We start from the raw sequence: 26,818 nt of genomic DNA, 5'->3' as shown, positions 1-26,818 counted from the left end.
CTTTCTACTCAATGAATCCTGTGTTTTGTGCAGACATATGAACAGCTATCATTACTTTTGCACCTGAGCACTTTTAGTACAAGAAGCTAGCTAGGCAACATGAAAAAATAGACAAAGGTGTGACATGCTTTAGGAGTATTTGTGCTTTTTTATAAGAGTATCCGTTGAGCTTATTAACTGATAGGATAGGGGAGCTAGCTGTCTCTTCGTAATTCATCGCAGCAAGTAGTGGCCGGAGCCCAGTTTGGCCTCCACTGGGCTCCGCCCCTATTTATGACACCACCGCCGGTTCATGCTTCAACCCAGTGGCGGTACTCATGAGAGCACAATCGAAACTGTAGTTATTATTATAACGCACCAAAGAATTATAATGCACCAGAGAATTATCATTGCCTTCACTTTTCTTACAAGATAAGATATGAGTACATCATAACTAGAAAACCATATATACATCTTATCTTACTATTGCTATTTGGAGGCTCACAAGATAAGATATATGAGTACATCATAATTAGAAAACCATACATACATCTTATCTTACTATTGCTATTTTATTGAAACGCTACTATTGCTAATTGGAGACTCACAAGATAAGTTATATGAGTACATCATAATTAGAAAACCATATATACATCTTATCTTACTATTGCTAATTGAAGGCTCCACGTTAATTTTCACTAGACGCGCAAAAAAAAAATCCTAGAAATTCGTTGGAGCATTCACATTAATTCTTAGCAGGCCAGCTATAAAAAGATAAATTCTAACATTTAATTTGGTAGACTCTAATAATCATCATCTTCAATAATTTGGTTGACTCTAGTATCACTGTCGGTTCTACTTTGACCCTGGAAGTGATGATCCAGCAGTGACATATAGTCCCATGCCTTTATTTTCGCCGATGTGTATGTGTTAACCAATTCTTGACCCATTCACCCCAATCTCCCATCCTTGTCGCCATCGGTTTGGGACAACAGAGAGACCCCGTCGGCGGTCCTCACCATAGACGGTGTCCCCGTCCAGGTCCTTCGCCTCGCATGGTAAGTGACTGAGACCGGAGCTCCCTCTCATTGAGTTCAACGAGTGTGGGCGGCACATTGTGTTGGAGTTCAAGGTAAAGAAGTAAGACTGTCTCATCTATGGCCGCATCTTCTACATGTGTCTGGATCGTAAAGTTAGGTTTTGTGGCCGTTTTTGTCTAATTTTTGGCCATTTCTTGTGATTTTCATTAGAAGTTCATGTTTTGGTGTTCTTTCAGTGGGATGGTAATGGATGTCCATTCTGGTACTAGAAGGCGTATATACGGGAGGCTTTCTTCCAGAATTAGGGTTCCTCCAACAAAGACAGTATCTTCATACTATAAATGACTATGAAGGGAATAAGGTGTTGAGAGTAGAAGAAATCAGTTGTTTGGATATATGATTCATAAATAGAAGTAGCGATGGTAGGTGGATCCATCGGTCGAGAATATAGCAAACTGTTAGTATGTGGATCCAACAATGGAATACACTATCAAGTCAAGGAAAAAACTGGCAGTAGTGTTACATTTTCACTGTCGGATAAGCCAAAAATCGGCAGTAACTGTCCAGTGATTTTCCAACTATCACTGTCGGATTGTAGCTTTAACCGGTAGTGATACGTCTCTTTGCTGCCAGTTCATAAACATCATCAAACATTTATCTATCCCAGGCCTACGAACCGATAGTGAAAAGCAGTCACTGCTGGCACTAGCACAACTGGAAGTGATGCTCCGGCAGTGATTTCCTGTTCTGGAATAGTGTGCCAATACAACTTCTCATGATGGAATAGTGCCCACACCTATTCTTGTTGCTCAGTATGAGCCCTCTTTTCTAACTAGCCCGTCTAATTCCATGCACGTCTTCTCTTGTATTTGCAGGCATTTCAATTTGCCATCGCAATTGTTTATGCTCCCTTCGTTCTTTACGTGACCAAAACATACACTCATAGCTGGATGGAAAAGCTACAGATGTTGCCACTCTGCATCATTGCTGTTGCAGCACCAATGCTTTGGGCGATCATGATCTGGAAAATATCATGGATAGATGCAGAGGTAAACAAAAATTTCTTGTTTCTTGAAATTTTTTTGCTAATGATATATACATGCCACGTCTGTTGTACTCCGTTATACTACATGGAATTGGAATGCCATCGATTAGTAGTATGCAGTGGCGGATGTGGGATGCGGGATAAGGGGGGGCTAAAACAACAGAGATGTTGATTTGCACGAAGATTTAACGGTGAAATCAAGTTTTTGCTACAGTAATTAGCATTGAAATCAAGAAATTAGGGGGGGCTGGAGCCCCCCCAGCCCCCCCTTTGGATCCGCCACTGGTAGTATGTGTTTCAGCTAGGGATGAAAACGGTACGGATATTTTCCGACCGTATTCGAAACCGAATCCGTTTAGAGTGGTTGAAATCTGTCCGTATCCGAGTCCGGATATCCAACATCCGATACCGTATCCATATCCGAATACTCAAATCGCATATTTATGATGTCGATATCCAATCGTATCTTATCCGACATAGTTGACACTATCCATATTCGAATCCGAATCCAGACAGAAATATGAAAACAAATATAATATCAGTGATATCCGTCCATATCCGATCCGTTTTCATCCCTAGTTCCAGCACAAGTTATCATCAATTAGCTCGCTCGTACACCTCGTATGATGCGGTTTCAGCTAGCTAGCTACTAGCACTGATATGTACTACTAGAGAGAGAAAGAAAGTAGTAACAGATTTGGATCCAACAGTTTATTCAGTTATTATTAAAAAAATACGTTACATATATGAAAAAATATCAACAGTTAACACATTAATTGAGACGAGAACTTTAGCTATCTAAAACATTTTATATGTTGACACATTACAAATCGAGTGTGTATGTTATACTAACTCGAATAAAAGTATATTTCATAATTGAGAGGGCCTTCAAATAAAACACGTAGCTGTCACGTATATTGAGCATATAAAGTGGCCACGTAAAGTTTCATGTAAGCACGTATATTTTCATGCACGTTGGACACATACACATAAATTTCACGTTTGCTTGAGCACATACGTGTGGTACGCGTTACTTAAATAAAAAATTGGTAGTTTATGTTAATTAAATTATACTATATTTAAAGTTGCAAAAAAAAGATTTACCACGTCCAATAGATCACGTATGCATCAATTAGATCTAAAAAAACTTTATATCTATAACTTTCTTGATTTATCATATTTTCCTAAATAAAAAATTAAATAAATATATATTTCATGTATCACCTCCTAAAAAGTAAATGAACAGCTCACAGCCATTTAAGAGTATCACAGCAAAAACCAATTTAAGCTCATTGTGCGCATTTTGGTTTTACTCAATTCAGCTCACTTGTTGATCTACGGTTTATCTTTTCCGCAGGAAGGGGGAGGGGGGTGGGGGGCGGGGGGCAGAGGAGGGATTATGATGCGACTGCAGCGATAGGCAAATTTGGGATGTTAGAGTGATTCAAATTATAGTTCGTCTGTGCATTTCTATAAAACTATGATGTCACTGTCAGAGTGAATCAGGTTATATTGAGTGTTCAAGTTACAACCTTTAGCTTCTTGATCGCTCCCCAATGTGAATGCGGGGGATGTTAAGAGTATATTGGGATATTGTAGATTACTATATGTGTGTTATCTCTATGCGAGGCTTTTTGCCCTCCAAACAATGTACCATGTGAAAAATACTGCCGACAACGCTAATTTCTGGATGTGCTAATCCATACTCTAACGTGGAACTGTGTTTAATCGGCATAGCGCATAGAAGGCTCTATGAAGACACCAAAGAAAAAAAATATCTTCAGTGGAACTTTTAGCTTCCAAATAAGTTTCAGCGTGCTTGGCTGTGCTACAAACAGCGCTGTAGCTGCAGCACCTACTCAGCTGCTGCAAGGGTGGTAAAATCTACAACCAGTAGTCCTAGCAGCTGCAGCGCAAACAGCTCTAAAAATCACAGCCAGGTTGACAATGTCTATGTACAGCAGGGCTCAAAACTTTTCTTCACCGAGAATCATATCGATGTGGGGGACCTTCCGATTAGCCAAGCTGTCGCCGTTCATCCATCACGAGTAGAGAACAGACTTTCAGATTACATCGTTTTTTTGGCTTTAGTCCCGGCCATTTTTAGGCCCGGGATTAAAGAGAGGATTAGTCTTGGTTGGAGCTACCAATTGGAACTAAAGTCCCTTGGCCAACGGCTAGAGTCGTAGGCTTTGCAGGAGGGGGCCTCTAGTCTCGGTTGGAGCTATTAGCCGTGACTAAACCTTTAATACCGGTTGGTGGCTCCAACTTGACTAGAGCATGACCTGTAGTCCGGGTTTGAACCACAAACCGGGATTATATGTCCCGGGCTATATACTCTCTCCTTCTTTCTCCTCCAGCCCAAGCCATTTCAAGCTCTCCGCTTGCTCTCTGTTCTTACTCATGGAAAGAGTTCATGCTTGCGGGATTGGTGAAGACTTTATTCCTCCATCCATTCTTTAGTTCTAATTGTTCTCATGTACATGGCGCCAAATCGATCAGAAGCTCTTGCCTTTGAGGGATATTGCATAATGCATCAAAAAGCACAAAACGTTCAAAATTATTATTACCTCTTTGCTCTGTGTAATGGCGCTGCCTGCAAGCCGTGTCTTCCTTGTCTTATCGATGTATGAATAGTTCTGTCGCAGACAGCGTGTGTACATAATCATCAGGTGCTTAGTAACCTGATAGGGAGAAAAGAAAAGGTTAAGTGCCTCGGCAGCTTTAAATGGAAAGAAATTAACTCGATGAATTGATGATGTCGCATGCATGCAAATGAAATTAAGTCCGACTCCATACAACAATGAACAATAATCAACATCTTTTGGCAGTTGAGGGGAAGAATGTAATATAACTCTGTCAGCAGTGAACCTGCTCCATCAGTGGCCAGGGAGATGAGGAGCGTGACCAGGGAGTTCAAGGCCCAAGGCCCAGGCCCAGGAGGCCAGGAGGCAGGCGAGGCCCAATGCTAGAGTATCCGGCCCCGAATGGATAGCTTAGTGATAAGTGCTGAGTCGATGTGTTGGAGAAGGCAACTAGAACTTGTATTCCATCATCGAAATTGAAAATTTGTCCTCGCTATTCTGCTCTGTTCTTCCCCTTCCCAAAGTTCCTCTCCTACCCCGATCTGCTCCTCACAAACTCATCCAATTTATTAGTCATGTGCTATATTTGACATGTATATTCTTCTCTATTAATATATATGTTGAGAAATATAGGCTCTGTTTGGCAGAACTTCACTTCACTAGTGAAGCCATTTTTTTTTTTTGCTTCAGCTCCACGAACAGTTCCACCGGTGGAGCTGAAGCGGTTTTGGTAAACCGTTTGGCAAAATGGCTTCTCTGTGAGAGCATGTTTTTAGGGGCCTGTAGGAGTAGCCGGGAGAAGCCACTTTTTTTTTTTGCTCCATCCCACCACAAATCACTATGAGAGCATGTTTTTATGCTTCACAAGTGAAGCTATTTTACTTTACCCCGTTTGGTAGAAAACGGCTCCTGAAGTTGGTAGAGAAGCCCTGCCAAACGGTGCCGTATACAGGCATACAGCTTCTGTTCAAAACATTGCTTCAAACAGAAGATCAATTGTAAACGGGGGGGGGGGGGGGGGGGGGGGGGGGGGGGGGGGAGGCCCCATAAATTTTTTATTTGTCAGGAAAGCAAATTAAGTTGCAATAATCAATAATATACAGAGTTGTGCAGGGGTAGGCAAGCACCATCCTCATAAATGTGTGATGGTAACAATTATTCTTTGTGTGTGTTTTAAAACACGTCTGCTACTATATTTGGTCCTGTTTCGCGATACGTATGTATGTCTGCATGTCTTATTATTAGAACATCATGTTCTTCTGGTGTCATGGGGGATGATAGTAATGATACCTCAAACATCTTGGCAACATTGTTCATTTTTTTTTTTTTTGAAGAAACTGGAGGGGCCAAGCCCCTACAAGTAAAATTTATTGCAAGCATAAAAAAAGAGCACAGAGTACAGAGTTTACAAACAATTTATGGAACAAAAAAAAAGAAACATTGTTCAAATTATCCCTGATCGAGCATATATTTTGACTTAAAATGTGAATAAAATAACTAGGTTTTAGTTATTTTGCGCATCTGAACGAATGTCTCTTCGTCCAATTAAATTAAGTTTGAAAGGCAACATTGCTGAAGCTACTCGGACAAATTAAATTCCCCAAGTTCATTTTACGAATAACATGCTAAAATTCTCTAGTTTGTTTCCGATCGTGTTAAATACCTACATCGATTTGATTCATGAATGAGAGATACGTACCTCCTCAATGTCGGCGTTGAAGGACTCGTCCATGCCGTCGTACAACAATTCCTCCTGCTCGTCCTGGTCAAGTGGGCCCGCACCTTCAGTGATTCAATTCGTGCATCGCCCACAAACGAAACAAACAAAATTAATCGTAATTCATCAAAACAGATGGAAATTGGAACGGTTTCGTTTCCAGATTAATTAAGTTTGAGAGACAACAACAATGCGATGCATGCTGGGTGGAGACGAGATTTTTTTTTAACGAGAGTTTTACCTCAACTTTTAAGAAAGCAAAGTTGATACAAGACTGGGGAAACCAATTTCTCAGAAAAACAAAAGCAACAATAGATAGCACAAACCTATCTAGACTAGAATTCGCACACGTCTGTCGCCACAACTAGACTAGGCTTGAAGTTCCTCATCCAGCAGAGAATTTCGTCCTTCACTTGCATGATACGCTGGCGATCAGCTTCCCTGAGGAGCACACTCCATTTCTGCAGATATGATAACGCAACATAAATGATGTCAGTTGGAGACTTTGGATACTTGTGCTCAATAGCCATCTTGTTTCTATTATTCCATTATATGGCCCAAGCGAAACCTGCAAAAATGAAGAGAGTTAAGCTAATAGGAAGGGGCCCCATGCCCGGAAGCCAAGTTTCAGACAAACTTTTCATAGATGAAGCCTGATCATTCCAATTGAAAATCTCTCAGAGAAATCCCCAGATCATCCGCGCAATTATGCAGTCAAACAAAATGGGGAAAACGGTGTTTTTGCCCCTGTCCAGAGGTTCAATTGTGATTTTACCCCTGTTTTTTCAACTTTGTGATTTTACCCCTGTTATTTTGAAACGAATGAGCCGTTTGCCCCTGGTTTGGATGTCCGTTATTTAGAGACTGATTAAACGATTTAAAAAAAACAAAACACATAAAATCAGATGCGAAATGACTGAAACGCCCCTTCCTCTTCATTCTTATCCGCTCGTTCACTGACGCGAAAGCTCAGACAGAAGACCGGCGGCCGAGCACCGTCACGGTCGCGCGCCCCTGCGCCCGCCGACCATGGCGCTCCGGCAACCCCGCACCCGCGCGACGGCGGGCCTCAGCGACCTTGCCCGCCGGTCATGGCGCTCCGACAACCCCGCATCGGCGCGACGGTGGCCCTCGCGACCTTGCGCCGCCGGTCATGGCGCTCCGGCAACCCCGCATCGGGGCAACGTGGGCGCAGAGCGGCATCGCGGCATCAGGGCGGGCGGCGGCGGTGCTTGGCCGCGGCTGCCGGGGCGCCTGGCGACGTGGACGCGGAGCGGGCCGGGGCGCAGCCGTGAGGGCTCGCCTGCACCGTGAGCTCGCCGGAGGCCGCGAGGGCTCGTCCGCACCGTGCGCTCGCCCGCGCTCGCTTGCCGCTGCGATACGCTCAGGACTCGCCGCGATACGCCTAGGCTATGTTGCGCGTGCTCACCGGAGCTCTGCTGGCCGCGCTGGCCGGCCGCCGCGCGCTCGCTTGCTGGACGCCAGTGCGCTCGCTCGCCGCTCCGATACGCCCAGGCCGCGCAGGACGCGCCGCGATACGGCCCAGGTGTACTGCACGTGCTTGCCAGAGGCGCTGCTGCTGCGCGTGCGTGTTCGCTCTGCTAGCCGCGCTGGGACTGTGCGCGGGCGTGCTCGCTCTGCTGGGTATTTTACATTTCCACATAGAACCAGCAATCCTGCTAGCAGCCCCACCATCACTAATAAACCTATACAGTGATTTGGTAGAAAAGAACCCTTTCTTCTCTAACCCCCAAGTAACCAAGTCTGTATTCTCCTCTTCTAAGACAATAGTATCAAGTTCACTTTTGAGCTCAATCCATCTATCAAATTTCCTTACAGATAAGGATCTCCTGAAGTCTACTGACCATTCCTCCTCTACCCAGTGATCAGCTACCACACTATCGGGATCCCTGACCATCTTGAACAGGTCCTCATAAGCGATTTTCAGAGGCACATTTAAAACCCAGCAATCATGCCAAAATGGCAAAATCTACAGTTCAACCCATTTTTCACTTTGAAGAGAGCACCCCATTTGAATAAATGTTTCACCTTATGGAGCCCCTTCCAAAATTGAGAACTACCCTTACTAGGAGCAGAGAAGAAATTGCATCCATTCAGATATCTAGCCTTAATCAATCTAAACCAAAGCTCATCAGATTCTTGATGTATCTTCCATATCCATTTAACCAGTAAACAATCATTCATTATTCTAGTGTTAATGATGCCCAACCCCCCTTGGTCTTTGGGCCTACTAACCATTTCCCACTTGGCCATATGATACCTAAACTTGTTGTCAGCTCCTTGCCACAAAAAAATTGGCCCTAACACTGTCCATCTTCTTATGAACCCCATCAGTCAACCAGTAAAACCCCATACAGTAAATAGGAATGCTACTAAGGCAGGAGTTGGTCAGAATATGCCGCCCTCCAGATGTGATGTGTTTCCCTTTTCCATGGATCCAATCTATTGATCATCTTCTGGATAATTGGAGAAAAAGCCCCCATGGCCAAGTGAGAGTCACTAATAGGAATCCCTAGATACTTCAGAGGTAAAGAACCCAGGGAACAGTTTAGCATATTGGCCATATTTTCTTTTTCCTATTGAGAACCCCCAAAGACAAAAACCTCACTCTTATGGTAATTAATCTTAAGGCAGTGAGCCATTCAAAGAAATATAAGATAAGCTTGAGATTCCTAATAGATTGATAAGAGCCATCTATCATGATGACAGTGTCATCTGCATATTGAATATGAAAAATACCCCCTCGAATCATATTTTCAAGGACCCCATTTATATGCCCCTTAATGACAGCCTTGTCTAAGAGTACCCCAAAACATCTGCTACAAGATTAAAAAGGAGAGGAGAGAGAGGATCCCCTTGCCTCAAACCTCTAAAGGTGCTAAAATAGTTGCTTCTCTCCCCATTGACATTAATACATACTTTTCCCCCTTTAACAGTGTCCATCACCCATTTCACCCATTTTTGATGAAAATTCCTGCTCAGCATCACTTGCTCTAAAAACTGCCATCTCACCCTATTGTATGCCTTTTCAAAATCTATCTTTAAGATCAGTCCATGACCCTTGTTCTTCCGGAGTTCATGGAGAACCTCATGAAGTACCATCACCCCCTCTAGAATGTTTCTACCCTTGATAAACCCTGTCTGATTGCTGTCAATAACATCCTTAGCTACAGGGGTCAATTTGTTAGTCATGGTTTTGGTTATCCATTTGTAATCCACATTTAATAGACGAATAGGTCTGTACTATTTAATAATATTGGCCTCCTTGACCTTAGGAACCAGAGTGATAACCCCAAAGTTCATTCTTTTGATATCAAGTTGTTCAGCATGAAAATCCCTAAAGAGGGCCAGGATGTCATCCTTAATAATTTCCCAAAAAGTTTTGAAGAAGGAGACTCCAAACCCATTTGGTCCTAGAGCAGTATTGGAGTTCATCTCCATGATGACCCCCTTAACCTCATGAGTGTCAAACTCCCTAACCAAATGGTCTCTAATGTCATTAGTAAGTTTCAAGTTAGCAGGCCAGAAATCAGGACCCAGAACCATGTGGCAAGGGTCACTAGTTCCGAACAGGGATTTGTAATAAGACACAATATGAGCAGTTATGCCTTTTTGACCCCTAATCTCTCCTTGATCAGAATCAAGAAAGGAAATAGTGTTCTTCCTCCTTCTCCCATTAGCAAATTGATGGTAAAAGTGAGTATTTGAATCCCCCATCAAAATCCACTTTTTCTCGGTTCTTTGTTTCCACTAAATTTCCTCTAATTTGTCTAAGCCCTCAATCTCATCTTCCAAGGCAATCCTCTCATCCCATTCTAAGAAAGATATAAGCCTAGATTAGCTGATCCCTTTTAGCTCTCTGCTCCCCTTTTAGGTTCAAGCTCCAACCTCTCAGGAATTGCCTAAGTTTTTGAAGGCTACCATGTCACTTATCTAGTGAATAGGATTGGGAATCAAAAGATTTACTCAAAGCACGCCATTTGTCCTGAATAAGAAGATAAAAATCTTTATGAAGAAGCCACTTGTCATTGAAATGAAAGTAATTGGGTCTGGCAGCTCCATGCTCACCAGAGATAAGAACTAATGGGCTATGGTCTGAGCCAACCCTGACTTTGGACCAAGCATGATATGTGGAATAGTTCACCTCCTAGGATTTAGAAGCCAAAATCCTATCAAGCTTGATTAAAGTGGGGTCCTTTTGTTTATTGGACCAAGTGAATTTAGGACTACTAATAAAAATCTCTCTCAAATGAAACTGTCCTATAAAATTATTAAAAAGGTCCATCGGGTTCTGGTCTCCTTGACCCCTATTTCTATCTTTATTACCCCTGATCAAATTGAAATCCCCGCCTAACAGCAGAGGTAAATCTTCCTATGAACATGTTTCTGATAGCTCTAGAATAAAGTTAGCAGAGAATTCATGTTGTGCTAGACCATACACATTGACTACCGAAAACCTGAAATTAGTCAGTCTATTCCTTACTAAAAGCCACAAACTATACTGAAGTAACTTTGTTTGCTCTATTTCAAGTAGCTCAAAGTTAACCCCCGTGGCTAGCCCTCCAGAATGGCCTCTGGCTCGAATCCAATGCCAGGAGAAGACTTTATTCCCAGGCATTTCCTTCAATTCCCGGTCACTAAAATCCTGTTTAATGGTTTCCTGAATGGCAACTAAGTCTAACTCCTCCTGAAGCACATGTTTGGCAATCAAGATTCTTATGTAGGGAGTACCCACACCCCTAGCATTCCAAAATAAGAATTTCATTGTGTATCAAGGTTGATCGGAACAGTCTGAGGCTCAGTATTACTAGGACCATCTCCCTCCATGGTTGATGATTCCTGATAATCTCTATTCTGGTTAGATGTCACCTCCATGGCCAAATCTCTCAGTTCATCATCATTCTGAGGAGCAAATTTTGCAATTTGGGTTTCTAGAAAATTTTTATAATTTGCTTCTGCTATAGCTGCTCTAGCTAGTTCTTCTAGTTTTAAGACATCTAGTTGCTCAGTAGGATTAACGATCTCAATGTCAAGGTCATTAATAACAGAAAGAAGCATATCATCAGGAGTATTGTTTAGAATAGAAAAAGGGTTATGGGTAGTTGTACCTACTGGATTGTCCCTTGCAGAAGTTCTCATTGTGGCCTTCTCAGCAATAGGGATGCCATCTCTAGGGATCCTACTACTGGATCTTGAAGCCACCATGATCTTGGTTTTCTTTTGTCTTTTGGACTTCTTGCTTTTAGAAGTTTGCCAACCTTGGCCCACTTCCTCAATGTTAGAGTCTTTGCTTTGGCATGAGATGTTATCCATCATATCCTCCTCAACAGTGTTGACTTTGTTGAAAGCAGCTTGAAAAGGTGATTTATCAGAGCCCGACTTTTTAGTTTTAGACCCTAGCACCTTCCAATTGTCAGCAGTAAATGTCCCTTCCTGGGTAAGTGATTCCATTGGTTTAGAATCTTGAACCTCAGAAACCAACATCACTTTAGGCCACTTGTCCTTATCCATCAAATATGCCCCATCAATTCCATGAACAATGACCTGATTGTCAGCAGGTGATAGAATTAGGTTCCCATCCACAATCTGCTGATCTGCTTGTGGAATTCTAGATGAATCATCTACAACATCCTTCCCCACTTGAGATTTAGGTTCCATGTCAATCAGTCCTACCTCAGGATGGAATGCAGCTAAGGGAGTAACTATGATAGGCCTCATTTGTTCAGAATTCCCTTTGGTCCCCACTCCCTCCACACAATCCTCCATGGATTCATCATGGTTGGAGTCCATCTCCCTATCCAGCCTGCCCATCCTATCAAATTTGTTCATACTCCTTTTGTTCTTGTCCCCCTTTTGGTTATTGTCAGGGTCCCTGTTATGTGGGTTATCTGGCTTACCAAGGCCTGGTGGGGGGGGGGGGGGGGGAGACCTCCTTTCCCTTTTTTGGACCCACCCATGGGTTCTTCCACCTCAAATCTCAGGAACACCACAACACCGTTAAATAAAACTTCAATTGAACCTTTGATTGCCGAAGGATTCCTGCACCTCACTTTCACCCTAACAGGTTTAGCTCTGATGAGACTCAGTTCATCCACCACTAGAGGTTCTGCAACCAAATTAGTGATCTCCTTTGAAGGGGACCATGACGCCTAAAAGGGGGGTGAATTAGGCAACTTAAAAAACTAACTTTAAACTATGGCCTCTTTTTCTAACCATAGCAAAACCTATGCAAAAGATAAACTATCTAAATGTACAACTACGGTTTTGCTAGTGTATTGCTATCTCTACCGCAAAAGGAGTAATGTAATCAATATAAATGCGGAAGCTAAAGAGCAAGGTCATGCAAACTCCCGTCGATGACTCTGGTATTTTTATCGAGGTATCGAGAAGCGCGCAAACTACCCTCTAGTCCTCGTTGGAGCCCCTCGCAAGGTATCCCTCGCAAGGGCCAAGCTCCCGGTCGGATAACTCCGTGGATAGTCTTGGGCCTTCCCCACACGCAAGTGAGTCTCTGACGTGCCTTCCGGCAAGCCTCTCCCAGATGCTCCCCGCCGTCTTCACTATTAAGCTTCCAGCCAAAACGCCATGGGCCTTGTTCCCTCCGGTACATTGTGGTGTCCACACCACAAACACAGTTGGTGTGATCTCGCAAGACTACAAGCCCCTTCGATGTACAACAATGGTTCGCGCAAGCACCGAGTGGTAAGAGGTATGCTAACCTCACTAAACACTAGGCCTAAACCGAGAGCAAGCGCATAAGCGATGATCTAATCAACCTAAGCACTTCGCAAAGCACCTACGCTAATCACCTAATAAAACACTAAGCACTATGCAAGTGGAGATCACTAAAATGGTGTATCAACACCCTTAGTATGTTTCCTCAGCTCCACACATCTCAAATGATCGGTTGGGGGTCTATTTATAAGCCCCACTGAGAAAGTAGCCGTTGGGGATGAAATCTCATTTTTTTGCTACTAACCGGACTCTGACCAGCGTCCGGTAAGCACTGACTGGACACGTTCGGTAAGCACTGACCAGACACGTCCGGTCATGAAAACAGCTCTCTGGAACCTTACTGATGTTGATCGGACTCTAGCACCCAGCGTCCGGTCACTTTGCTGCTCAGCGTCCGGTGACCTCTGTGAGCTATCCAGTGTCCGGTCCAGCGTCTGGTCCAGCATCTGGTCACCTCTGTGAGCTGTCCAGCGTCCGGTCACCTCTGTGAGCTGTCCAGCATCCGGTCCAGCGTCCGGTCACCTCAGTGAGCTCATTTCTTCGCGATCTTACGCCTGGCTTGGTTTCTATCTTCGTGCTCGGACTTTGCTTGATATCTTGGGTCTTCTCTTGTGCTTCTAAGGTCTTGCTTATGGTGTTGATCATCAGATCATCACGTCGCCTTCGTCCAAGTCACGTCTTGCATCCTATTGAACTACAGAACAATCACTTGCAAATTCATTAGTCCAATTTGGTTGTGTTGGTCATCAAACACCAAAATCTAAAGTAAATGGGCCAAGGGTCCATTTTCCTTACAATCTCTCCCTTTTTGGTGATTGATGACAACACGACCAAAGAAAGCAAATAGTAAAATTTTGAAATTTAAAAACTACCTACTTGCTAGGATGCAATGCAAGGGGCAAGATTATATGATGTTAAAAAATACTACTTGTAAGTCTACATAAAGACTTATCTTGCCCTTGCAAATGTCCCCATATGGTATTATGGATTTAAGCCTTGCTTCCTACAAATTCTCCCCATTACATAGGCTAATCTATAATTCATTATCCTCCCTTTCTCGGACCATTACTATAAATTAATGCTTGCTTTTGGTCCTCTAAATTCTCTCCCTATGGAATCAAACACCAAAAAGAAAGACATTAGTAGCATAAGGGAGGGTCAAACTTTGTGATACTTTGTGTGTAGAGTGAAATAGATCATAAAATTTGACTCTCACATTATATAGACTAAGCTCCCCCTAAATATATGCATACATATGATAGAAGGCAAAACATAGGCATAATTGGCAAAGTATTGCACAAGGGAATTTAATTTATATAATGCACGGAGAAAGCATATAAATATCAAAATGAAATCAACATGATGATATTGGTTTAGAAATAGCACATGTTGATTTCTACCACTTGCAATCAGTGGTGGATATTTGAAGTATGATGCTTAACTCTGAGGACTCCATTTTCCTTACAATAAGACTACTACACACATGATAAGCTTGAAAAGGTGTTAGTCTCAAAGCATCCAACTTGTAGAGTAACCTCTCCCTAAATTTGTGCACACAAGTATGAAATATTTGTAGGAAACATGCACATTGATTTTAGAATCAAAAACACCACTTGAAAGATGACATCACATGAATGTGAGGGTCATTTTCGAAGGCGATATTCGGGGGAAATTATCTACAATTTGGACTTTGGCACATATTAGATGAACAATTGAAGGACAAGCTATGTGTCGTGCTCCTAAACAATTTTAAACCATGTAGGATTGCTCCAAGGAATAAGAATAAAACCGAGCAAGCCTACCATATGAAATACCTAGTGTATGCATGACCAAATATATAAGAATGCAAATGCAAACCTAGGCATGAAGAGTAACTAGATGCTAAAAGATACCAATTGTAGGAAAATTTAAATCTAATACCAATTGAAGTAGATTGAATCTAGTTACCTAACATGGGAAGGGGAATTTGGGTTCATAGTATTCACTAACCCACTTGGCAATGATTTTGTCCATCATGATGCACCCCATGAAATGCATCCATACTTTGCCAAGTCTCCAAATTCCCCGACGTCCATTGGACTTCTCACTTGCCTTTCAAGATCCAAACCTTTTTGGTGCTCTTCATGTTGGAGATGATTTCCTTTGGCACCCAAAAACGTTTGACCCTATTGTTGGCTTGCTTGTTCACCTTGATGGCCACCACCTTGTCATTTTTCTTCTTCTTCAAGAGATAAGGTGTGGAGGCCTTCTTGTCCACCTTGTTGGTGTAGGTGTTGGAGAGTTTACTTGTTTGCTTTTTCTCCTTCTTCTTTGCTCCTCCCCCATTCTTCACCTTGCACTCATAGGACTTGTGGCCTTCTTTGTGGCACACATAGCAAACCATGGTTTGTCCTTCATCAAGCTTCTTCACTCCCTTGATGGTGTTATCTTGATGAAGTTGGGCTTTCTTCGCCTTGCCTTTCACTTGAGTCAAGTCTTTGGTGAGGTGGGCTACTTCTTGCTTGAGTTGCTCATTCTCCTTTGTAACCTCTTGTGTGCATGTATCTACAACAACTTTCTCAACACAAACTTGGTTGCACAAAGGTGAGTCTAAACATAAATCATTACAAGAAGTAAAGGCATCCTTTTTAGGCATGCTAATGATAGAACTTTTCTTTTTAGATGCTTTGGTGAGGGTTGTGCTAACGGCTTCAAGATTAGCAACTTTATTAGTTAGCTCATCACAATGTTTGCACATGGTTTTCATTTTAGCGAGCAAACTTTTATAAGCATCTTGTGAGCTAGCTAACTTTTCTTTTAATTTTTCATTTTTCTTTACAAGTTGCTCATTATTGATTGTGCATGCATTTGTTGTTGCACTAGCCTCAAGTCGCTCAATTTTAGTAGATAGTTCAACATTAAGATTAGCAAAGTTCTCATATTGTTCAAGCAAACTTTTATATGCTTCTTGTGAACTATCTAGATTTTCTTTAATCTTTCTGAGCTTCTTTTGTTGACTAGTGCAAACTTTAGCATAATTAAGATTTTGTTGCACAATTTCTTCATAGGAAGGCATTTCATCATCATTATCACTCTCACTAGAGGATGAGCTTTCATTACCTTATGCCATAAGACACACACGAGAAGAGCTTGATGATGGGTGCTTGCGCCCTTGCCTCTTGTGATGGTGTTCTTCTTCACTTGAAGAATCATCCCATGACCTTATTGATGTGAGGGATTGGTTCTTGCACGCCTTCTTCTTTGTCTTGGTGTGGGCTTGTTTGGATAAACTTCCACAAAGTGCCTAACTCGCCTCATCCATAACATCCTCTTTTTCTTTGCTCATTTCTTTAATTGGTGAAGATGATATCTTGAATTTAGATGGGCACACCCTTGACATTGAGCCTTTGGATCATCTTCTCCACCTTGTTGATAAGTTTGATTGATTCTTCATCAAGGTCAGAGGTGGAGAAGGAAGATTGATCATCATCACTTGAATCTTCATCATCATCCTCTTCTTCTTCTTCTTCTTCACTTGAGGAGCTTGAGCTTGAGCTTGTCTCAATTTGCTTGCCCTTCATCTTCTTTTTCTTGCCACATGCAAGAGCTTTGCCTTTGCTTGATGAAGAGGCTTCTTCTTGACCCATCTTGCATGATATTTCAAATGCCACTATCTTGCCAATGACTATGGCTGGGGTCATGGTGCTCAAGTCCTCTATGTTGTGAAGGATGGTGATGATGCTTGTATATTTCTTTTGTGGTAGCACGGAGATGATCTTTCTCAAGATGTCTACATCATCTAGCTTTGTTAATCCGATAGAATGGAGCTCATTGATAATTAGATTCAAATGAGAATACATTTCACGAACAAGCTCATCATCATTCAATTAGAAGGAATCATAATTTTGTTTAGCTCAACAATGTTTTTGCTCACGGACATTACTTGTGCCGTCATGTAGCTCTTGAAGTTTAAACCAAATTTCATGTGCCATATTTAAAGTGAATACTTGGTTAAACACATCCATGCTAAATGATTCAAACAAGCAATTCTTTGCTCTCGCATTGAAATGAATTTCCTTTTCATCACTCTTTGTGGGTTTATCGGGATTCTTAATGGGTTTCATCCTATCACGAGTGACTCTCCAAACTCCCAAATCAATCGCCTCAAGGTAGCAAGCCATTCTAGCTCTATAATAGGGGAAGTTAGTGCCATCAAAGTGCGGAGGCCTAGAGGTATCCATCACAACCACTCTAAGTAGCGTCGGCTCAACGGCGGTTAAGCCAAAGGTCCAAATTGAGCCAACCGGCTCTAATACCAATTGAAGGGGACCGTGATGCCTAAGAGGGGGGTGAATTAGGCAACTTAAAAAACTAACCTTAAACTATGGCCTCTTTTCTAACCCTAGCAAAACCTGTGCAAAAAATAAACTATCTAAATGTGCAACTACGGTTTTACTAGTATATTGCTCTCTACCACAAAAGGAGTAATGTAATCAATGTAAATGCGGAAGGTAAAGAGCAAGATAGAGATATACAAACTCTCATCGACAACTCTGGTATTTTTACCGAGGTATCGAGAAGTGCACAAGCTTCCCCCTAGTCCTCGTTGGAGCCCCTCGCAAGGTATCCCTCACAAGGGCCAAGCTCCCGGTCGAGTAACTCCGTGGATAGCCTCGGGCCTTCCCCACGCGCAAGTGGGTCTCTGACGTGCCTTTCGGCAAGCCTCTCCCGGATGCTCCCCACCGTCTTCACTATCAAGCTTCCGGCCGAAACACCGCGGGCCTTGTTCCCTCTGGTACACGGTGGTGGCCACACCAGAAACATGGTTGGTGTGATCTCGCAAGACTACAAGCCCCTCCGATGTACAACAATGGTGCGTGCAAGCACCAAGTGGTAAGAGGTATGCTAACCTCACTAACACTAGGCCTAAACCTAGAGCAAGCGCATAAGCGGTGATCTAATCAACCTAAGCACTTCGCAAAGCACCAACGCCAATCACCTAATAAAACACTAAGCACTATGCAAGTGGAAATCACTAAAATGGTGTATCAACACCCTTGGTATGTTTCCTCAGCTCTACACATCTTAAATAGCGGGTTGGGGTGTATTTGTAAGCCCCACTGAGAAAGTAGCCATTGGAGATGAAATCCCGCTTTTCTGCTACTGACCGGACTCTGACCAGCGTCCGGTCAGCACTGACCGGACGCGTCCGGTCACGAAAATGGCTCTCTAGAACCTTACTGATGTTGATCGGACTCTGGCACCCAGCGTCCGGTCATGTTGCTGCTCAGCGTCTGGTCCAACGTCTGGTCACCTGTGTGAGCTGTCTAGCGTCTAGTCCAGCATCCGGTCACCTCTGTGAGCTGTCCAACATCCGGTCCAGCATTTGGTCACCTCTGTGAGCTCATTTCTTCATGATCTTGCATCTGGCTTGGTTCCTATCTTCGTGCTCGGACTTTGCTTGATATCTTGAGTCTTCTCTTATGCTTCTAAGGTCTTGCTTAAGGTGTTGATCATCGGATCATCATGTCGCCTTCATCCCAATCACATCTTGCATCCTATTGAACTACAGAACAATCACTTGCAAATTCATTAGTCAAACACCAAAATCTAAAGTAAATGGGCCAAGGGTCCATTTTCCTTACATCCTTCACTGATTCAAAGTCCTTAGCAACGTTAGGAATTTTGTGAACCTTAATCCAAACTGTATGAAGCATAGATGAAGATTCAGGGTCCATGAATAATTTGAAGATGCACCCTTTCAACCCAAAGAGAGACATCTCAACCCCAGTAAGCTTAGTGAAGGTGTCCAACATGTTCTTGTCAGGGAAGACTATAAGGTATTCCTGGTGATCCATCTTCCTAACTTTGAAATCCTAATCTAATCTCACTAGGTGCTTTAGCTCTTTATCCACTCTTTCCTCAGAAGCTTCACCTTCAAGTATGGTGAGCAAGCCTGTAGTTGTGGCCTCCTTGGCCCTAGCCTCTAGTATATTGAGAGAATAAAATCCTTGACCCGAGATCCCAAATCCAAACTTCTATAACTTTTTCAAGTTCACAAGCTTACAGTCAACCGCCATGTGGCCTCTACCTTAGCACTTGTAACACACAGGCTCCTTGGTACATTCCGACTGATGATGACCAATATCCAGGCAATGAAAGCATTTAACCTCAAAATGATTGAAGGGTTTCACACCTGTGGAAGGGACTATGCCTCCCTTCTCTTGGTGGTTATCTCTCCATGAATCAATGGCTCGATGGGCAGGGTGATTCCAAGCTGCCTGAAGATTTGGCCTCCAATTTCCCTGATTGTTTGGGTTCCAAGCCCCTTGATGCACATCATTCTAGCCTCCTCTCTTTGATTGGTTTCTTCCAAGATCATTCCTCCTAGGATTGTATGGCTTATTGCCACAAAAATGCTCTTGACCCCCTTGGATCTGGCTTCAACCATCATACCTTCCCCTAAAGCTTTCACCATCTACCAGCCCAAGATCTCTACCGCCACCCCTTTATAGTTGGCGACGCATGTCATGTTCCTCGAGCTCTCCCCGAAGAAGGTCATCCTCCTCCATCCACTCCTCCTGCCGATGTTTGCCCAGTGGACGAGCTGGATCTCTTGCCATCTTGGTGATTTTAGTGAAGGATTTGGTTAGGGATTGGTGTGGAGGAAGTGCCCGAACTCTGCAGGAGGTATGCCTATAGCGATCTAAAGGATGGGCAGGGTGACAAATATCCAACGTGAGCCTTCCTTTCAGGATCCAAAACAACCCAGGGCCTGGCCTAGCGGCCTAGGAGTGATCAAAGCGGGGGGTCTCGGCCTAGGTGAGTGCCTTTGTCCTCAACCAGCTTCATCAGGAACTCTAGAAGCTTCCCCTCCATGGGAGACATCCAAAGAGCACCCGCCAGTGAGACGCTGGAGTTTCATTATTTGCTAGAGCTCCAAGGATCACCATGTAACACCCCAGGTGTTTGTCACTAGTTAAGCAATGGGTTTGAGCTCAACCATGACATGTTCAGTGGTGATGGAGATGTCAAGGTCAAACCTATGGAAATGAGCCCCAACCTAAAGTCGGATATTGCACCCTTGCTTTACATATAGGCATTTTCAAGATATATGCTTGGCTGGTGTTATTGGAATATCTTCATGTGTCTCACATCAATACCCATCTATATGGGTCACTGGAAAAGTTTCATGTAGTTTGGAATAAAAAATTCACATGAAATGATAAGTTATATCCTTATTGGAATGACTTTACTAAGTGCTTGAATTGCACTATTAAGTGAATGGAAGTATAGATCATCAACCAAACCTTAGTACCTTGCCCAAATGACTCTAATTGAAATCTACAACAAAAGTCATGATGGATTTGTGTTGAGCACATGTCAAGAAAAGGCCTCATTTGGTCGAAAACTCTAATTCTAGGGTTAACGAGATGCTGCTTTGACCAAAGTAAAAGAATGGTTTATATTCAAGATATAAGGTTTGACCTTAAATAAAAGTTGTAGTATAGTTTGTGTACTACAAACTTTATTTAAGGACCCAAGTCTAAATCTATCTCTAAGCTTGACCAACAAAGGTCACAAGATTGATTCTGCTGCAGTCTTCAGCACTTAGAATTATTCTAAGTCTGGAGTTTCGCTAAGCAACGACATCGACATCCCGCGTTCTCCAAATTTTGCTAAGCAACTTGAGTTGGTCCAAAAATAAAAGTTGAAGGTTATATTATGGAGAAGAGCATACAAAAAGTTGCACTGAGTTTGACCGAGTTTTGACCTTTGAAAGTGAGCTTCCGTGATCACCGTTGTTATGTTGGCACTGCTGTCTTGGCAACTATTTTACCGCTAATCCGTTGCTCTAATGACCTAAGTGCCTTAATAGAAAATGTAGAGCGGGTCGAGGTGAGAAAACTTCGTTTATGGCCCATTCGCTGATTCGGCCCATAGATGGCCCAAATCTGCTCCACCTTGCCCACCACGACGCTCACCACGTGTTTGACGCTTTGCCGACGTGGCCTTCTTGCATGGACGCCGCGCGCCCTCTCCCTTGCCGCGTGCCCTCGCCTCCCTGCGGTCGCCTCGCTGCTTCTCCACGTGCGCTAGGCCAATGTGGACGACCGGGCTCACTCTCTCCCTTGCGCCCTCGCCTCGCTGTTGCTCGCGGACGCGCGCAACCATGGCCGCCATGGCCGAACTTGGCCTCGCCGTGTCCCCGCTGCTCAGCCCTTCCTCTTTCCAAGCCAACAGTGCCATCATATTCCTCTCACCACGCCGCCCCTCCTGCACTCCCCCATCAGCCATGCCACGCCCCGCAACGCTGGTGCCACCTGCCGCCGTCGCCCAGGCCGTCGGCGTGCGTGGCCAGGCCGCGTCGGGCCTCCGTGGAGCAAGCTGCGGCCACCTACGAGTGTGCACCAACCTCCTGGTGCTTCCCCACCATTCCCCCGCCGCTGCCGGCCCTTCTTCGGCCGCCACCGGCCGATTCGCCGGCGTCCTCTGTTCAAATTCGCGTTAGGGACACCGTACTAGAATTCGACAAAGGAAAGGGATCTAACTAAAAAGTCTGTGACTTAAATGAATAGTGCCGATAAGGACCTATTTGTAGTAAATTTGCTGAATCTTTGGAAATTCATAGTAATTCATAGGAAATTCGTAAAATAGCAAATGAGGACTTTTTGGAATCCTTGTGAAATTCTCTATGCATCAGATCTATAATATGACATGTTTTAGTTTAAATATTTTGCGGTAAAAATAGATTTGTGCAGTAAGGTTGTAATGCTAGTTGAATTTGTTATTTTCCATAACTGCAGATCTAGGGCTCCAAAGGAAGTGAAATTTTTGTGGTATGTTACTCATGTGATAGTTGATGTGGTAAAAATTTTATGAGTATTGGATGAAGTATGAGTGAGTTATTGGTTTATCTCGCTCTCACATGATTTCTTGCAATAGTAAATTGTCTTTTTCATAGAGGCAGCTATACTTATGCAAATGGTATGAAATTTGTACAGTAGAGTATTGAGAGGATATGTGAGCTACTGTAATTTTTGTAGAATTTATTGTGCACTTTTGGTATATGTTCATTAAGTCACCTTGTTATCTAAAATAAATTAAGAAATGCATTAAAAGAATTTATTTGGTCATAGACACTAGGTTTTCTGGTGTTCTTTAGTCATGTGTGACATTTTGGTAAAGTTGGTTTTGCCCAATTATGTGTTTGCAACATAAGTTAATATTTATTTTCTTGCAAATGTGGTTTATGGACAAATTTAGGAACTTAGCAAAGTTCTTCATGATAATGTGCTTTGTTGTGAAACTTGTTTATACAAAAGTTGTAGATAATTTATGTATCTAGCTGCTGTTAAAAATTTGGTATCATTTGGTTGAGTAGTGTTTGAGTTACAACTGTTTAAAGTTAGAATACAGGATTTGTTGCTCTCTATTTTGTATAAACCAGTTTTTGTAAAGGTATAATTTCGACCTACTTAACTTGGGAATCATGCTGTGATAGTTATAGATGAAATGTAGATAATTTCATAATCTTTCCATAATGTCTTCTTGCAAGTCATTTGGATTTGTGTAACTCCAGTTATAGCTAAATCTTGTAGCTGTTGTTTACATGTCTAGAAATTAGCAGATTCCAATTATAGTGTTTGCTTGTATATTGTTAAGTGTGACTTATGCCTTGAATGATGACTGAGTTAGAGCACCTGAGATCTTGGGAAACTTGTGTCATGCTTGGTGTTATCGTCTTCTTTGCCATCTTAGCATGATAGATTGTGTGATGTTTAAGTTAAGCATTGCAAAGTACTTAAGTGTGTTAGTGTAAACTATGCTTGTCTTGCTTGCTATTTTGTGATGCGTCTCATGGTACTATTCTTCATATTTATGCACTTGCATATTGCATCTCATCTAGGTACGCTAGATGCACCACGTGAAGGATGAGATGTTGGAGCCAAATCCGAAGACGGTGTTTGATGGATCTATCCTAAAGATGGAAGGACTAAGCAAGTGCTAGGACCTAAGATGTCGCCAGGACGGGAGATGCTCACTTGTGAGTGTCGTCTAACTAACACTGACTCGGTGTGGGATCCCAGGCAAGCCCCGGAGCATTCTAAGTCTCCTACTTTATAAAAGCAATTATTTCTATATATGAGTTTATATATTGTTGTATTAAGTTGTAGGAGTTGATTGAAACCGTTGATGCATTTATTACTATCCTTGCCTACCTTATTACCTTTTTACCCTATTAGGTCAGGATCGAATAACTGCTTAGCCTTGCTTAGACCGGTAGCGATCGGTGATATCTGGTCACCTACATTTATAGGTGGTTACTGGAAGAATTTAGCTATAGAAAGAATGATATCCTAAAATTAACCATGTGTGATGGATAATTAGAGACCGGACGGAAAAAGTTGTAGGCAACCAGACAGGGTTCTGGGGTGCTGTTAGTTTCCGTCTGTGTCGATTAAGGACCGATCGTTGCTCATCCCTCTTGTCATGTTGAACGCATGCCTCATATTTAGCTGGCTAAATAAAGTACCTTTCGACCGCAAAGCTAGTGACACTATTTGGGCCGGGATCTACACGGGTGCGCGTATTGCTGCTGATGGGGGTATGACAGGGACACGAAGAGTGAGCCCAAGGGCAGTTGCGCCCTGATTCCTGGTAGTCGGGCGGTCCCTGGGTACTACGGCTCCAGATTGTCCCACGGCTACCTGAATAGTGTCCTTGGTGATCTAAGCTACCCTGGCAGGGGAAGCATGGTTTGTGTGAGGAATAAATCACCAGCTGGTTAGGAATCGATTCGAATCGCTATCGCTCCTAGATAGTGAGCACTTGACTCAAGCTACGGCATCGTAGTAATTATGATGGAACACTAATGGTTATTTGGATGGTATGAGATATGCTAAATCTAAGTTGGTAACTGGATGTTATTGATTAATCAAGTGATTGCTATAGTACAGGTGCTTACATAGATGGATAGGTCATAATCAAGATGATGCAAAGTACTTAAAATGGTTCCTTCATGATAGCTTATGCTTTTCGCAAATGAGTCAGCTAGCCTACTAAAGAAAGCCTTGCATAATCCTTGGTGTCGCTTTATTTTGGTTTAAGACGGGTAAGTCTTGCTGAGTACATTCGAGTACTCAGGGTTTATTCCACCTTATTGCAGGTGAAGTTCTCGACCTATTGATGATGGTGGCTAACCGCCGGTGGGCTCGATGATTCTATACTTACTTCTCATCTATATGCTTTTATCGGATGATGTCACTTATGCTAGCAATATATTTGGAACTTATATTAATGTAATCATTGAAAGCTATGTTGTTTTCACTAAGCGATTTTGAAACCCAAACTGGTACTTTTATTTGTGAACCCATTTGTAATATTATTTCTGCTGCAACCCTGTGTATGTGATGTGTATTTGCTTAATCCCGCGATCTTGGTTGTGATGTTGATTTACCGAGGTCTTTCGGGACACTCGGCGGACTACTGGGTTTATATGAGTGAAAGTATGCACGTGTCAATGTGTTAGCGGAGACAGTCGTACTTGATCTTGTATAAATTGGGCGGTTCTATTACACACCATGACCCTCTAGGAGCATCTAGCGCAAGCATTATGCCCATCGCCTCTTCGAGCCTATTGCAAGCGTCCGCTAGTTCCCCCAATTGGAAGTCAGTCCGGTCGGAGAACAGGTGGCGCTTAATGTCTGCCGCAATCTGCTCTTGGACACGACACTCCCCTCTATGGGTTGATGGGTGATAGCCAGAATCATCCACAATCCAATCACAAAACTGATTTGGAGCCAGAGTAAGTCGCCGAGGAGCACCCTTGCCGTGGCGAATCCCCTGCTCAATCGATGGCCATGCCTCCTCGACGATGCTGAAATCGTCCCCATCTCATCGAAGGTCCAAGCCGCTCCCTCCCTAATGCCCTAAATCCCCCAAATCTCTGGTAGCCAACTCCCCTAAACCCAAATGAGAGTTACCCTCATGGCAGGATGACTTATCGATGTTTTCAGCGCGCTAGGCATCCCTCCAAACCTTTGCCGAAGACAGGCGAGGAGCAACCACCGAGCCAGCCGCCGGAGAGCAAGCTGTAGCCTGATCCGCCACCGCTGCCGTGGGTGGAGGTGGAGTCACCGCTTGGTCGCCCCGTTGGGAGGGAGCGCGCTGACTCATTTTTCCCTCGATAGAGCTCAGGTGGAGACGAGATCGAGATCGATGGAGACCTCCGGTGGCATTATGGGTGAACCAAGAGAGGACGGAGAAGGCGAGGTGGTCAGCCTTGGCCAACGAGTTATGGCCGCCCCACCGGTTCCGCACCGCTAGGTGCAGCACCAGTCCACCTCCCGAACAGTAGGCCGATGCACTCCGCCATTGCCGCCGCCCCCTCCTCGGACAACACTGCCATGCTGCCGGTGCCGGCTGCCGTGCCGGAGGACGAGAAAGAGGCCATGGCCCTCTAGGTTTGGCTTTGGCCTCGCGATGGATCGATGGGATCTATCGATCAGTGCATGCGGCAAGGGTTTTCACCGGACACCGGGGTTTCAATTTATCGTCACCAATCGACTCCAACTCTTGAACGTACGTACACGTGTGCGTGGACGGTAAATTAGGAGATCCCAAGGAAATTGGGCCAAGTTGTAATTTACCAAAGTATTTGTATTTATAGGCTTGTTTGTGAGAGCTCCAATAGCGCCAGATTATATATATGTAAAAAACAGCTCTATTCGACAAATTTGTACCCAAACGGTCTAGCTTCATAAAATCTGGAACCACCAAAAACTTGGATCTGAAGGCTAAATCTGTGGATCGGATTTCATGGAGCTCCTCAAGATGTGCTATGAAAACAGGGGTTTCATACCTACTCAAGAGACACACTCCGCAAATGACGGCGCAAATCGTGTTACCTCCAACCCTTAAGGAGCTAGAGCCTGGAGGAGGGATAATTTTAGAAGACTATATAAAATTGAAATAATTCTAAGTAAGAAACAAAAAGGTAGAGCAAGATTTTACGTATTTCTGAGTTTAAACAAATTTCTATGAACTTTCTAATAATAAATCAGATTTGTAGTATTTTTTAAAAGCATATTTATTTTAGTTTATAAAATTTAATTGACCTCTCTGAACTATCATAGAAGTTAGATTTACCTTTCTCGTGGTTGATTTGGTGCTACATCAGCCAAAATCACTCTCAAAACCGCTAAGATAGGTAAATTTAACGCTTTCAAATAGTTGTAGGAGTCTAAAAAACCGATTTTCTAATTAAGGGAGGTAAAATCAAACTTATGCAACAGTTGAGGGAGATGAAATGAAATTTTTCTTAGAAGCTTCCTTAGGAGGCTGCGTTGAATGATATATGGGCCACAGCAGTAGATGATGGGCTCTCCTTGGCCCACCGGCCTAGGCACCGTGTGGCATTCCAAGAAGGCTTGATTTTACAGGTTTCAACAAAGTGCATCCTTTTCCTCAAAAAAAAAAGTGCATCCTTTACAACGTTTATTTCTGATTTTGTAATACATAGATAGAAAACAGAAGAAGCTTCCAAAATCAATATTCCTTATAGGTTAGTCATGGTATCTCTTCTCTATCTCTACGCTTAATAATAAAAAATAATAATTAAGAGTATCGTGTAACACCCCACCCCCCCCCCCCCCCCCCCTCATGTGGAGTCCGTGTCGTCTGCGAAATCTAAAGGGGATCGTGTCCGTCCTGT

At 43.2% G+C, this 26,818-nt stretch overlaps 1 pseudogene; it reads right to left on the bottom strand.

The window, feature by feature from the left end:
• Positions 1 to 4,504: 4,504 nt before the first annotated feature.
• LOC136507783 (uncharacterized) lies at positions 4,505 to 25,558 on the bottom strand (annotated as a pseudogene).
• Between the last annotated feature and the right edge of the window lie 1,260 nt (positions 25,559 to 26,818).

The sequence above is a fragment of the Miscanthus floridulus genome, chromosome 15, assembly GCF_019320115.1.
Source record: "Miscanthus floridulus cultivar M001 chromosome 15, ASM1932011v1, whole genome shotgun sequence".
NCBI classification, from domain to species: Eukaryota; Viridiplantae; Streptophyta; class Magnoliopsida; order Poales; family Poaceae; genus Miscanthus; species Miscanthus floridulus.
This window is presented reverse-complemented; position numbering and strand designations above follow the sequence as displayed.